The sequence below is a fragment of the Nicotiana tabacum genome, chromosome 7 (genome assembly GCF_000715075.1).
Source record: "Nicotiana tabacum cultivar K326 chromosome 7, ASM71507v2, whole genome shotgun sequence".
Lineage (NCBI taxonomy): Eukaryota > Viridiplantae > Streptophyta > Magnoliopsida > Solanales > Solanaceae > Nicotiana > Nicotiana tabacum.
In genome coordinates, this window is record NC_134086.1 from 118,113,403 (window position 1) to 118,127,692 (window position 14,290).

Consider the following 14,290-nt stretch of genomic DNA (forward strand, 5'->3'; position numbering starts at 1 on the left):
TGATATAGTTGAGACGTCCTAGGAAGCTCATCACGCCCTTTTTGCTCTTATGCGGTGGCAACTCCTGAATAGCCTTGACTTTAGATGGATCTAGCTCGATCCCTCGACGATTGACAATGAATCTCAATAACTTTCCTGCGGGAACCTAGAATGCACACTTTGCGGGGTTCAGTTTCAAATTGTACCTCCTTAGTTTGTCAAAGAACTTTCCCAGGTTGGCTACGTGATCTGCGGCCTTCTTGGATTTGATAATGACATTGTCCACACACACCTTTATTTCCTTGTGTATCATATCATGGAAGATGGTTATCATGGCTCTCATGTAAGTGGCCCCAGCATTCTTCAGGCCGAATGGCATCATCTTGTAATAGTATACACCCCACGGTGTGATAAAAGCTGTCTTCTCTACATCTTCTTCATTCATCCAAATCTGGTGGTAACCCGCGAAGCAATCTACAAAGTGTCACACCTCCTTTTTCATCTATACCCCGCAAAGGGCATGAAGGAGTTTTTTCAATTAAAGGACAATTGGAACGGGATTTAATTATTAATTATTCAGAGTCGCCACTTGGGAGATTAATGGTGTCCCAAGTCACCGATTGAATCCCGAACCGAGGAAATTTATGACTCTGTTAACAGTCCGCGAACCAAAAATCCGAGTAAGGAATTCTGTTAACCCGAGAGAAGGTGTTAGGCATTCCCGGGCTCCGTGGTTCTAGCACGGTCGCTTAACTGTTGTATTTAATTTTATCTGATCTTAATACATGCTAGCTTATGTGCTTTTATAATTATTTTTAAAAGAATTGCAACGTCGTGAAGATGCGTTTCGAACCGCGCCGCAATCAATGCGCCCGTGGTTGTCAACACACTTCAACTTCGTTGAGATTGGGATTTGGGCCACATCAATGCGCACCCGAATATAGGAAGGTAAATTAATTTAAATAGCGCGCCTAAAGCAACTACGCACTTTCAAGTTTGCGAGGGGCATGGAAAATTCAACTAATAGCACTCCTCGATTTCTAAAGGGCTAAAATTAATTAAGTGAGGGCCACGAGTTTTGGAATTTTATTTGGCACGACACGCCTCACATTCACCAATAAATTATCCCATTTATCCATTTTTTCTATATTAATCTACAAAAAAAAGAGAAATTGTGAACTAGCACAAATATAACAAAGTGAATCAATTCATTCAAGGCTACTATGTATAGTTGGAATTGTAAGCTACGATTTCAGGCAGACAACGAGAATGAAGTGGTGCTTCATTTTAATTTTGAAGCCCATGACATGAAGGCAACCAAGTATACCAATGATTTGAAAAGCACCACCAAATCTTGTGAATACAATATTCAAAGGTTATTGGGTTAACTAAAGGGATTGAGTAATATATATATATACACGGTTAGACATGCTTTGTCTCCAGTAATATAGTTAGCTAAGATACAGGACCCTATGCAACATTCATTCCGTTTGGAGTTGGCTTCCAAGATATGTTTTTACAATAAAGATGCAAGAGCTATGTCATCCATGGTTCACGCCAAACTAACAACTGTAACATCAAGTTTCCTCCCTTTTCTCAGCTAATTAAAGTCTATTCAGCAACAACATATAGTCGTAGACAGTTCTGAAAAGAGAAACAAATGGATGCACTATCTATGTAAACAAATATACCGGAGCAGATGAAAACAACAATGTAATTATTTGCAAAATCGAAATTCACACTAGCCAGCAACCACAAAACAAAGTACAGGACAATAGGTACATTTCTACATACCTATAGTAGAGAACATCAGGATTTTTGACCCAGGTAAAGGCCCGATTTGAACCGAAACTGCCACGAATTGAAATTTTGCCTTTGATTAATGAGAATTCCAACAGTTACAAGGGTGTCAATAAACCAAAGCCCCAATCGAATCCAAAACAGCGATCAAAATCATCCGAAGCTGCGAACCACCATTCCGAACCTCGACAAACAATGACGACCCACGACCTTGAACCAACCAGAATGCAAAACAACTTTCAAACACAAATGAATTCCATGAATTTGAAACCAAAAATCGAATCGAAATCAAAGAGAAAGAAAATCAGCAGAGGAGAAGTGTGTGTGTTTTGTTGCTCTAGATCTGCTCATTTTGAGTATAACGGTGAAACTTTTGAGAAGCTCGCCATCAATGGGGATTTACCGACGATTATGGTGGTGGGACGGCTGGTGTGGTCGTTGTCGCTGGGGCGTTGTGTGTGCGTTTGTGTTCCGGGTGATGTGTGAGGTAATGGAGATGATAGAGTATGGCTGGTTAAGGCTTGCGTGAAGGTGAGTTCAAAGAAGCAGAAGCTTCAGGGAGGGTCGTTTGGAGAAGACGAAGTCAGAGGGTGGGTCATTCTGTGCGCAGCTTTTCTTAGCTTTCTTTTTTTCTCTATGCGCAGCTTTTTCTATTGCTTTTTGTCGTTCTCCTCCCTCTCTATTTGTGTTGATCCCCCCTTTAATTTTAGGCTTTGTTTAATATATATAGGTCTAGGTTAGTGGTAGGGTTTTAGGTTAAGGGGTATGTGCCTAGGAATTATGGGCTTGGCAATTGTGGGCTAGGCCCAAAATTAGGCCTAAAGATGGGTTGCTCGAGCTCAAGCTCTATTCTTTTGCCGCGAATGAGATTAAAAATACGCGTCCATTTGCTAATTATTCCTATTATTCAAATAATTATTAAAATAAAACTAACCATTAAAACAAATCTATTTTTGGTATTTTCAAAATATCACATTAAAATAAAAATACGATACTATTGTTGTATATATTTTTAAGATTTTTTTTAAATTAAAAATGACTACAAAACATAAATGAACCTATTTTTTGATTTTGTTTCCTTGTAATTTTTTTTTCTTGTACTAAAATAAAGTAAAAGAGTCAAAATTATTTAAAATATCTATATAATGCCTAAACTAAATACTTTACGCTAATATATAAAAGATCTTGGGGAGGGTCAAAAATCACATGTCTACAGCTGCCCCTCTTTGACTGGAAACGTACAGAGTTTTCAGACAAAGACTGACTAGACAGGTTTTTTGACACGACCCTTATTTGGAGAGGCTAAGACTAAGAGAGAAGGGAGTGTGACCGAGCTCTGGCATTTGAGCTGCCTACATATTCTTGGCTATAAAGGAATCAGGCCACGTGTAGTTCAGAAATGAGTGAGGTGATGGAGTATGCCGAGGTAGAGATCTGGTCGAGGTGCCGTTCCGTCGAGGTTCCAGTTTGCGGTCCCTGTTATTACATCAAAAATCAAAAGATGAAAAAGACTAGCTAAGCCTATCGACTATGAGCTACAAGATTCATATCTATAAGTCTTCTGAAGCTTGATCTTGAGTCTTGAATGGTTCTTCATGCAGACTTTAGATTTGAACCTTGACACTTGTTAGCTGCAGGTGCTAGCTCATTCTTCTACAGCTTTTGGGTCAGGACCGGTCATGTAGTGCTTGTGACCTCGGCTATGTCTTGAGCAGCTCACATCCTTCATCAACTTCTGAATTGCATTCTGAATTGCATTCCCTTTTTTCCTTTTCAGGTGGGCGTGTGATTGCTGAACCTGAATTGTCTTCCCTTGTTACTTGACACTATTTTCCCTTACACTTTGAACCATTTTCGCTGAAACTCGAACTGTCTTCCTTCGAAACTGTCTTCCCTAGAAACTTGAGTTGTTTTCCCTTGTTCTCCAGGTGAGCGCCCTATTTTTCCGAAACTTGAATTGTATGCCTCTGTTCTTCAGGCGGGCTCCTGACTTCAAGAAGACAAAAAAAAGTCGATTGAAAACTAAAATTTGAATTGTATCACCTCTGTTCTTCAGGCGGGCTCCTGATTGCTTAAAATTTGAATGTATTTCTCTATTATCCAGGCGGGCTCCTGATTTCCGAAACTTGAATTGTATACCTCTATTCTTCAGGCGAGTTCTTGACTGCAAAAAGACAAAACAAAGAAAACTTTTTGCTCCAGTTTGGCAAACTGGTTGTTTGTTACCACATACTAATAAGAACTAAAACTTGAATTGTGATGAGACTGAAATGCAACTTTTAAAAATTTAGAGACCGCAATGTATCTTAAAATTTAAACTTTATCTTAGGTGAAAAATTCATCAGACTAAGATTCTCTTCTCAGGTGAAAGATTCGACGGACTAAGATTTATCTTTATCTTAGGTGAAAAATTCATCAGACTAAGATTTTCATCTTAGGAGAAAGATTCAACAGACTAAGATTTTTGTCTTTATCTTAGGTGAAAAATTCATCAGACTAAGATTTTCATCTTAGGAGAAAGATTCAACAGACTAAGATTTTTATCCTTACCTTAGGTGAAAAATTCATCAGACTAAGATTTTCATCTTAGGAGAAAGATTCAACAGACTAAGATTGTGACTCTAGGGATAATTCATCAGACTAGGTCCATTTTTGCGTGATCCCGATTTTCTTAATTTTCCAAAGTCCAACTTCCTTTCTTTTCAAATTCCGCCTTCCTTTCTTGTTCCCAAATTATGCCTTCCTTTCTCTCCCTTTTTTTCGACTTCTACCTTCCCTTTCTTTAAATTATGCCTTCCTTTCTTTCTCCTCAAATTCTGCCTTCATCTTTTCCCAAATTATGCCTTCCTTTCATTTTTCCAACTTCTGCCTTTATCTTAGGTGAAAGATTCATCGGACTAAGATTTTTATCTTAGGTGAAAAATTCAACAGACTAAGATTTCTTTATCTTAGGTGAAAGATTCAACAGATTAAGATTTCTTTATCTTAGGTGAAAAATTCATCAGACTAAGATTTCTTTTAACCATTTTCCTTCAAAATTTGTTTTATCTACCCACTAACTTGAATTATCTTCTTTCAGAACTGCTTCCCTAAAACTAGTGTTGTCCTCCTTCAAAAAAACCACTTCCCTAAAAACTAGTGTTTCATTCCTCCAAAAATTACTTTTCTTAGAACTGGTGTTTCTTTCCTGAAAACTACTTCCCTCTCTTCTTTTTTTTTTGAAACACTTGTATTGACCTTCATGTTCTTTAGATGGGTACCCGAAAAAAAAATTCAACATGACAGAAAATTTTCTGCCCCAGTTTGATAATCCTCCTGTAGCATATCTTTCCGCCATCAATATCATTTCCATGCCCCTGTTTCAAATCAAAGAAAATTTTGTCAGTTTAAAAGTGCGGTGGTTGGTTGTGGTACTCCCGCTGGGATGGCTTTCCTTTTCTCCTTTCCATGCTTTGGGTTCTCCGACCATCTTTGAAACTTGGCTGATAACTTAAGCCCTTCTTGACGACTATCTCTCAATTATTACTTCTAGTCTTCTTATCTGACCCCATATGTTTTATGACAATTGATTCTTCTTGAAGGTCTTGCATGTTTACTGACTAACCGCTTTCCCCGTCATCTGTGTCACTAAAATACCCTTTTTCCCCGTTCAATCCCAATACCCTCTATCTGTTGCATTATTCCTGAACCGACATCTACCAAACTTTGTGTTTCATAAGGATCCCAAAGTATGTTGATTATCACCAGCTCAGTGCTCTTGTCATTTTTCCTGACTTGTGACCCCATTTTGTGCAATTGGAAAGCTGGTGGAAAATTTTGAAGTCATTCCTCACTTGTTACGACCAAAAGACTCAGAAAGGGGAAATAAACAAAACAAAAGGAACAGAGTAAAAGACAATAGAAAGAGATGATTCCTAACAAGAAAATTACATAGTAGAAACCTATCGGATGTGGATACCGACTCTAATGACCTTCACATGCACCTGCGACCTATTTTGTTAAGCAAATCTGATGTTCATCTCTTGTTGTTCCTTTTTGCCGTGAAACTGGGCTTCATTGCTCCGCTTATCCAATTTGATTCGCATTCCTTATTCGGCTTGTAGTGCCCAAAGGGTTTTCACCATCAACCTCTCCCACTTCGTTCTTTCTCTCAACTTACTGTCATCTCAAGGTGCCCGTGAAGGTTTTCACCAATAAGACTCTCTCATTTTTTTATTTCTCTCAGCTTTCATCACCTTGCGATACCCATGAGGATTTTTATCAATAAGATTCTCTCATTTTCATTTTCCTTGTTTGGACCGGAGTGTTGCCCCTGACATGAATTACCTTACCTGCTTGACTTGGCATTTCTCAAAGACTGATCAGAAGGTCTTTCTCTAGACCGTAATGTAGGCTTTTGGATGGGTTAGAAAGAAAGGGTATAAAAGGCTCAAAACAATTTTAAAATGGGTTAAAATTACAACTTTCGGAATCCAACTTCTCACAACAACCACAATTTCTACCCCAGTTTCTTGCTTGGGGACTTTTGGATTTTTGTTTTGGTATGACTGAACCTCAGAGAGGCTGCCTACGTACCCTTTCGGGATCAAGTCAAACGTAGTTCACGTCATAGAAACTACGTTGTTGCGATTTTCTTTCTCTCTCTTTTTTTTTTTGTTTTTTTTCCTTTTTCCTTTCTTTTCTTCATTTTCTTTTTCTTTCTTCTCTTTCTTTCTTTTCTTTTCTTTTCTTTTCTTCCCTTTTCTTTTTTTTCTTCTTTTCCTTTATTCCTTTCTTTCTTTCTTTCTCCTTTTCCTTTCTTCCTTTTCATTTTTTTCTTTTTCCTTCTTTTTCCATTTGCGTATCTCCGGCACTTGCATTACTTTAATTGTGCCATTGATTCCGAAAAAGGGGTATGAAAGAAAAAAAAATAAGGCTCAAAGAGGTTGACAAAAGGGTAAAGTATTTAGATAGCAGAACAAAACGCCTTCGTCATTTCAAACTTCAAAATATGCCAAATACAAAACAAGTACAATCAGAATAAAGAAACCATACACATCATCTCTTGACCGCATCGGAATTGACGGCCATTTCCGACCGGCCCCCTGTCAATTTGGGCAACTTGCTTTTACGGGGATTTTTATGTTTTACTTGCCCCAGTTTCACATGGTTCGGGTGTCAAACAATCTCAAAATGTCCCAATCTGTTCTCATTTCCTCAAGTGTCCTTATCGTTTTCAAAATGGTCTCATTGCTTCGCAACTTTTGAAGATCAGACTGAGAATTATGCGTGCATGTCATGTCACTAGAACCGGCGAAAGGCAAAACAAAAAGTTAGAAAAGAACTAAACAAAGAAAATGATTGGGAGTAACAACAGATCAGAATTTGCATTAGACAAACGATAAAATAGTTCGAATAACAAAACAAAAACAAAACAAACTGGATTGCAACCCTAGAATGAACTGAAACAAACCTAGACAACCCTAGACAAACCACTACGACTAAACAAGCTAGACAAAAATGAAAGGATAGGAGGGTTTGAACACAAGACAATATCCGGATTACAACCCTGCAAATAATCCGGACAACAGAAATGACAGCCAAATGGACCACCAAAGCTCCTCCCCAGCTGACTTAGGAATGGAGCGTCTTTCCAATTACAAGCAAGGCATCTTAGCCACTAAGCTTCCCATCCATATTGCCATGACCATTATCTGCCTCAGTATCTTCAACTTCAGTCAACAAGTTCCCAAGAGTATTCTCATACCGCATGTCACCGGGCATCATCCCCACCAAGTGTGCCTCCTCATGTAAGGGATGCAACGTGATATTCTGGGTGTCACTGTCTTGAATCAAATTTTCCTGGATCATCCTTTCTATCTCCCTTTTCAAATCCCGACAATTTTCCATATTGTGCCCCAGAGCATTGGAGTGGTATTCACACCTTTTAGATGAGTCAAAGCTCTCGCACGTCGGTCCACCTGATTTGGAGGAATGGGTGCAATCATGTCATGTTGTTTTAACTTCTCAAATAAGCTTGCATAGGACTCTCCTATTGGTGTAAAACTATCTTTCAACTTTTGTTCCCTTCTATACACCTGGCTTGGATGTGGGTTACAAGGTAATTGAAAATTTTGCGGAGGCTGTTGGAGATTTTGTGATACTCGTGCTCGCTTTCTTGGGTGAATTGGTGGCGAGTATGGGGGGTCCGGAGGTGGATAGTAATGCTTAGGGGGGTCATAGAAAACCTGATGAGGCTGCACATACCTTCGAGATGTTCTCCTAGGACCTCTTCTCGACCCTGATATCACCATGATTTCTTCATCCCTCTCATTCGTGTTACCAAATTCAATTTGGACAGCTTGAGCTGCAGCTTTGAGAGCTGTTTGACTTATAATTCTGCCTGTCTTAAGACCGTTCTCCACCATTTCTCCCATTTTGATTGCTTCTGGGAAGGATTTACCCACTGCGGACGTCATGTATTGAAAATAATCTGACTCTTGAGCCTGTAGAAAGACAATGATTAGCTCGTGGTCATCCATGGGTGGCTTAGCTCTAGCTGCCTGCTCTCTCCATTTGATGGCATATTCCCTGAAACTTTCAGTTGGTTTCTTTTTTAGGTTAGAAAGGGAAATGCGGTCTGGGGCGATGTCGATGTAGTATTGAAACTGTTTGACAAAGGCCCATGCCATGTCATCCCAGACGTACCAGCAAGCTGTGTCTTGATCCAAAAACCATTCAGATGCTACACCGGTGAGGCTTTCCCCAAAATAAGCTATAAGCAATTCTTCATTTCTTCCCACACCTCTCAATTGGTTGCAATACCTTTTCAGGTGGGCTATGGGGTCTCCATGTCCATTGTACTTTTCAAATTTGGGGATCTTGAAGCCAGGCGACAAGTGGACATCGGAGAACATGCATAGATCTCTGAAGGCAACACTCTTTTGACCTGCCATTGCTTGCGTATTTTCCAACCGTTGTTCTAATCTTTTCACTCTTTGGGTTATTTCTTCCTGTACTCTCTTTCGGGTAGGCTTCTCGATGTTTACAGGAAGCTCAAACGAGTACGAGTGGTACTCGGGAGAGTGGTACTGCTCTTGCTGTGTAGCAAATCGTGACTCGTGACTAGACTGTCCTTGGCCATTGGCCCAGGCTTGATGCATTTTGGTCATTTGTTGTTTCAGTGTTCTATTTTCCTCAACCACAGTAGACCCTTGTTGAATCCTCTGACCCTGAGTCTCTTGAGGACTCGTAACAGCTTCGATGTCAGTTATCATTTTTCTTCGATCTTGTGTTTCCAGCTTACCACAACCGACCACCTCAACTTTCTTCACAATTCAAAACAAAACATGTTAGAATGGATTGGGTCGGTCCTCATTATTCACAACATCTTTTCCATTTTTTTCAATTCTTCTTTTCTATTTTTCACTTTTCATTTTTTTTGGTTGCGGTCGAATCTTATGGGGATTGCCTACGTATCACGACCACGCATGAATCAGACCGTGCGTAGTTCTTGCAAATAAAAGGTAAATGACAATAAAAAATATTTTTTTTTTGGAATTTCCATTTTTATAATAACGACAAAACTGACCAACTTAACGATGAAATACAGACTCGAAAATCAAACGACCCATATACTCTAATCAAAAGAAATACAAACCCTAAAATGACATATTCCTTCCCCTATATGCCAATTTTGACCCAAAATCTGAACAGTATTCATTTGACCACGACTCTTTTTCTTGTTTTTTCCAAATTAAAATAAATGATCCGGTATTGCAAACACGGCCTTCCTGCGCCTCGGGGGCGAAGATTTTAAGGCTGTGCGGGTCAAAAATCAAAATACAACCAAAGGTGGCTGTTTATGCAAAGTCAGCCTTCCGACGTCCCGTTTGGGAACATTTGGCTATTTTTGACAAAAACGACATCACCTGGTTTATTTGTGACAAAAATAAAAAGTTTGATATTTTTTGGTTATTTTTGCAAAGGGGAGGTTGGACCCGATAAGGGTTGCCTACGTATCTCACGCCTCGTGAGAATCAAACCATGCGTAGTTCGGGCGAATTAACCGAACTATTTTAAAACATGACTCTTGTCCATTTTTATTTTTGGCATTTCATAAGCAAATAAAAACTATTTTTAGAAACAAGACTCTTTTTTTTTCCTTTTCTTTTCAACAAATAAAACAGCCTATTTTTCCAAGCTAAAAATAACAGACTCTTTTTTCTTTCTCATTTTCCACAGACAATAAAATAACCGATTTTTCCAAACTAAAAATAAAAGACTTTTTTTTCCTTTCCTTTTTCAACAAACAATGAAACGACTTATGTTTTTCATACTAAAACAAAGACTCTTTTTATCCTTTTCTTTTTCAACAACCAATTTTCCAAAATTAAAAGACTCTTTTTTTTATATTTTTCTTTGCTTTTTTTTTTAGTAAAACAAAATAAAACATTTTTTTTTCCAGAATTTCGGCAGAGTTTCGCCAGTAATTGGTCATTGATTTTTATTTCTAAAATAATCAATTAACTCCCTAACTGATATTTCTTCTCTCTTGTTTTCCCTCTTTTCTCTTTTTTTCTTCTTCTCAATTTTCCAACATTCCCGAGATTCAGAAACTGGTCAACATGCAGGTTCGAAACAAATATATGTACAGTGCAAGTAGGATGCATCAGGACGGTCTTTTCTTTTCAGGTTGCTAGTCCTAGACGGATCCAACCCCTGTGTTGAGTCCCCTAAGTCAAATGTAACATGATGCAAATAACCGTTCCTACTAGGGTCATGAAGTCATGTTATTCTATGTTCAAATCCTGAGTTGGTGTTCTAGACTGTGTACCCGAGCGGACAACTCAAGTCGAGGAGGGGGCAACTTACCGGGAACCAAAAGGCCATCCGGCTTCGTAACTTGTCCGGCCTCTTTTTTTATTTCAAGGTATGACACTAACAGAATAGGGAGTCCCAACCTGTAAGCACATCCCCGGAGGTGAAGAGAGAAGGGTGTCGGCACAGTTGATATACAGTTCAGTTAATATCAAAGCGGTAACATTTAACACATTTAACACAAAACATGTAGGAAAATCAGATACAATGAAATACAACAATTTATCTAAGCTCGAATTCTGAACCCTGAATCAGAGATTCTGGGTTCGGTCCCCAGCAGAGTCGCCAGAGCTCTCATACCTCCTTTTTCATCTATACCCCGCAAAGGGCATGAATGAGTTTTTTTCAATTAAAGGACAATCGGAATGGGATTTAATTATTAATTATTCAGAGTCGCCACTTGGGAGATTAATGGTGTCCCAAGTCACCGATTGAATCCCGAACTGAGGAAATTTATGACTCTGTTAACAGTCCGCAAACCAAAAATCCGAGTAAGGAATTTTGTTAACCCGAGAGAAGGTGTTAGGCATTCCCGGGCTCAATGGTTCTAGCACGGTCGCTTAACTGTTGTATTTAATTTTATCTGATCTTAATACATGCTAGCTTATGTGCTTTTATAATTATTTTTAAAAGAATTGCAACGTCGTGAAGATGCGTTTCGAACCGCGCCGCAATCAATGCGCCCGTGGTTGTCAACACACTTCAACTTCGTTGAGATTGGGATTTGGGCCACATCAATGCGCACCCGAATATAGGAAGGTAAATTAATTTAAATAGCGCGCCTAAAGCAACTACGCACTTTCAAGTTTGCGAGGGGCATGGAAAATTCAACTAATAGCACTCCTCGATTTCTAAAGGGCTAAAATTAATTAAGTGAGGGCCACGAGTTTTGGAATTTTATTTGGCACAACACGCCTCACATTCACCAATAAATTATCCCATTTATCCATTTTTTCTATACTAATCTACAAAAAAAGAGAAATTGTGAACTAGCACAAGTATAACAAAGTGAATCAATTCATTCAAGGCTACTATGTATAGTTGGAATTGTAAGCTACGATTTCAGGCAGACAACGAGAATGAAGTGGTGCTTCATTTTAATTTTGAAGCCCATGACATGAAGGCAACCAAGTATACCAATGATTTGAAAAGCACCACCAAATCTTGTGAATACAATATTCAAAGGTTATTGGGTTAACTAAAGGGATTGAGTAATATATATATATACACGGTTAGACATGCTTTGTCTCCAGTAATATAGTTAGCTAAGATACAGGACCCTATGCAACATTCATTCCGTTTGGAGTTGGCTTCCAAGATATATTTTTACAATAAAGATACAAGAGCTATGTCATCCATGGTTCACGCCAAACTAACAACTGTAACATCAAGTTTCCTCCCTTTTCTCAGCTAATTAAAGTCTATTCAGCAACAACATATAGTCGTAGACAGTTCTGAAAAGAGAAACAAATGGATGCACTATCTATGCAAACAAATATACCGGAGCAGATGAAAACAACAATGTAATTATTTGCAAAATCGAAATTCACACTAGCCAGCAACCACAAAACAAAGTACAGGACAATAGGTACATTTCTACATACCTATAGTAGAGAACATCAGAATTTTTGACCCAGGTAAAGGCCCGATTTGAACCGAAACTGCCACGAATTGAAATTTTGCCTTTGATTAATGAGAATTCCAACAGTTACAAGGGTGTCAATAAACCAAAGCCCCAATCGAATCCAAAACAGCGATCAAAATCATCCGAAGCTGCGAACCACCATTCCGAACCTCGACGAACAATGACGACCCAAGACCTTGAACCAACCCGAACGCAAAACAACTTTCAAACACAAATGAATTCCATGAATTTGAAACCAAAAATCGAATCGAAATCAAAGAGAAAGAAAATCAGCAGAGGAGAAGTGTGTGTGTTTTGTTGCTCTAGATCTGCTCATTTTGAGTATAACAGTGAAGCTTTTAAGAAGCTCGCCATCAATGGGGATTTACCGACGATTATGGTGGTGGGACGGCTGGTGTGGTCGTTGTCACTGGGGCGTTGTGTGTGCGTTTGTGTTCCGGGTGATGTGTGAGGTAATGGAGACGATAGAGTATGGCTGGTTAAGGCTTGCGTGAAGGTGAGTTCAAAGAAGCAGAAGCTTCAGGGAGGGTCGTTTGGAGAAGACGAAGTCAGAGGGTGGGTCATTCTGTGCGCAGCTTTTCTTAGCTTTCTTTTTTTCTCTATGCGCAGCTTTTTCTATTGCTTTTTGTCGTTCTCCTCCCTCTCTATTTGTGTTGATCCCCCCTTTAATTTTAGGCTTTGTTTAATATATATAGGTCTAGGTTAGTGGTAGGGTTTTAGGTTAAGGGGTATGGGCCTAGGAATTATGGGCTTGGCAATTGTGGGCTAGGTTCAAAATTATGCCTAAAGATGGGTTGTTCGAGCCCAAGCTCTATTCTTTTACCGCGAATGAGATTAAAAATATGCGTCCATTTTTTAATTATTCCTATTATTCAAATAATTATTAAAATAAAACTAACCATTAAAACAAATCTATTTTTGGTATTTTCAAAATATCACATTAAAATAAAAATACGATACTATTGTTGTATATATTTTTAAGATTTTTTTTAATTAAAAATGACTACAAAACATAAATGAACCTATTTTTGTGATTTTGTTATTATTATTTGTTGTAATTTTTGTTTTCTTGTACTAAAATAAAGTAAAAGAGTCAAAATTACTTAAAATATCTATATTATGCCTAAACTAAATATTTTACGCTAATATATAAAAGATCTTGGGGAGGGTCAAAAATCACATGTCTACACAAAGGATTGGAGTTCATGCTTGGCGCAATTATCGGTCAGGATGTGTATATTTGGCAGTGGGAAGTAATTCTTGGGACTTGCTCTGTTTAAATCCCGATAGTCAGCACATACTTGGACCTTCCCATCCCTCTTCGGAACTGGCACAATGTTAGCTAACCAGGTTAGGTACTCAGCCACACGGAGAACTTTGGTTTTGACCTGCTTGGTAACTTCCTCCTTGATTTTTAGGCTCATATCTGGTTTGAACTTCCAGAGTTTCTGCTTGACTGGTGGATACATGGGATTAGTAGGCAACTTGTGAGCCACTATAGATGTGCTCAAGCCAATCATGTCATCATACGACCACGCGAAAATGTCCTCATACTCTTTTAGGAAACGAATGTGCTCTTTCTTCTCTGTTGGTGACAAGTGAATGCTGATGCGGGTCTCCTTGACGATCTCGACGTCTCCCAAATTTACTGTTTCGATCTCGTCCAGATTGGACTTAGGCTTATTCTCAAAATTTTCAACCTCCGTGACAATTTTCTCGGGTATCTCATCATCTTACTCTAAATCACTATTCTCATGTTGCGTTGCCTCATTACATGTCACAGTCACTGGTTCATTAGAAAAAATAATAATAATGTTGTAGAAAGGAAAAATGTAAAGATAGTAGTGAATAATAAAGAGCAAATGCATTTGATTAAAACTTAAAAATTGTCCAGACAAAGTACGGCTCGATGAATCGAGCATTTATTTTGAAACAAGTAAAGCTTAAAACAAAATTACAAGAAATCTTAAATGCCTAGAATGGATATAGAGTGAATTATGCCAAGCT

At 38.6% G+C, this 14,290-nt stretch overlaps 2 long non-coding RNA genes across 2 annotated transcripts; both read right to left on the bottom strand.

The window, feature by feature from the left end:
• Positions 1-1,427: 1,427 nt before the first annotated feature.
• LOC107807337 (uncharacterized) lies at positions 1,428-2,799 on the bottom strand. The gene is made up of 2 exons (XR_001652871.2): positions 1,774-2,799; positions 1,428-1,623 (listed from the first exon to the last, which is right to left on the bottom strand). It is a non-coding gene; the product is annotated as an uncharacterized LOC107807337 (long non-coding RNA).
• Positions 2,800-3,170: 371 nt separating this feature from the next.
• Positions 3,171-13,219, bottom strand: LOC142161828 (uncharacterized). The gene is made up of 2 exons (XR_012693502.1): positions 12,243-13,219; positions 3,171-7,062 (listed from the first exon to the last, which is right to left on the bottom strand). It is a non-coding gene; the product is annotated as an uncharacterized LOC142161828 (long non-coding RNA).
• Between the last annotated feature and the right edge of the window lie 1,071 nt (positions 13,220-14,290).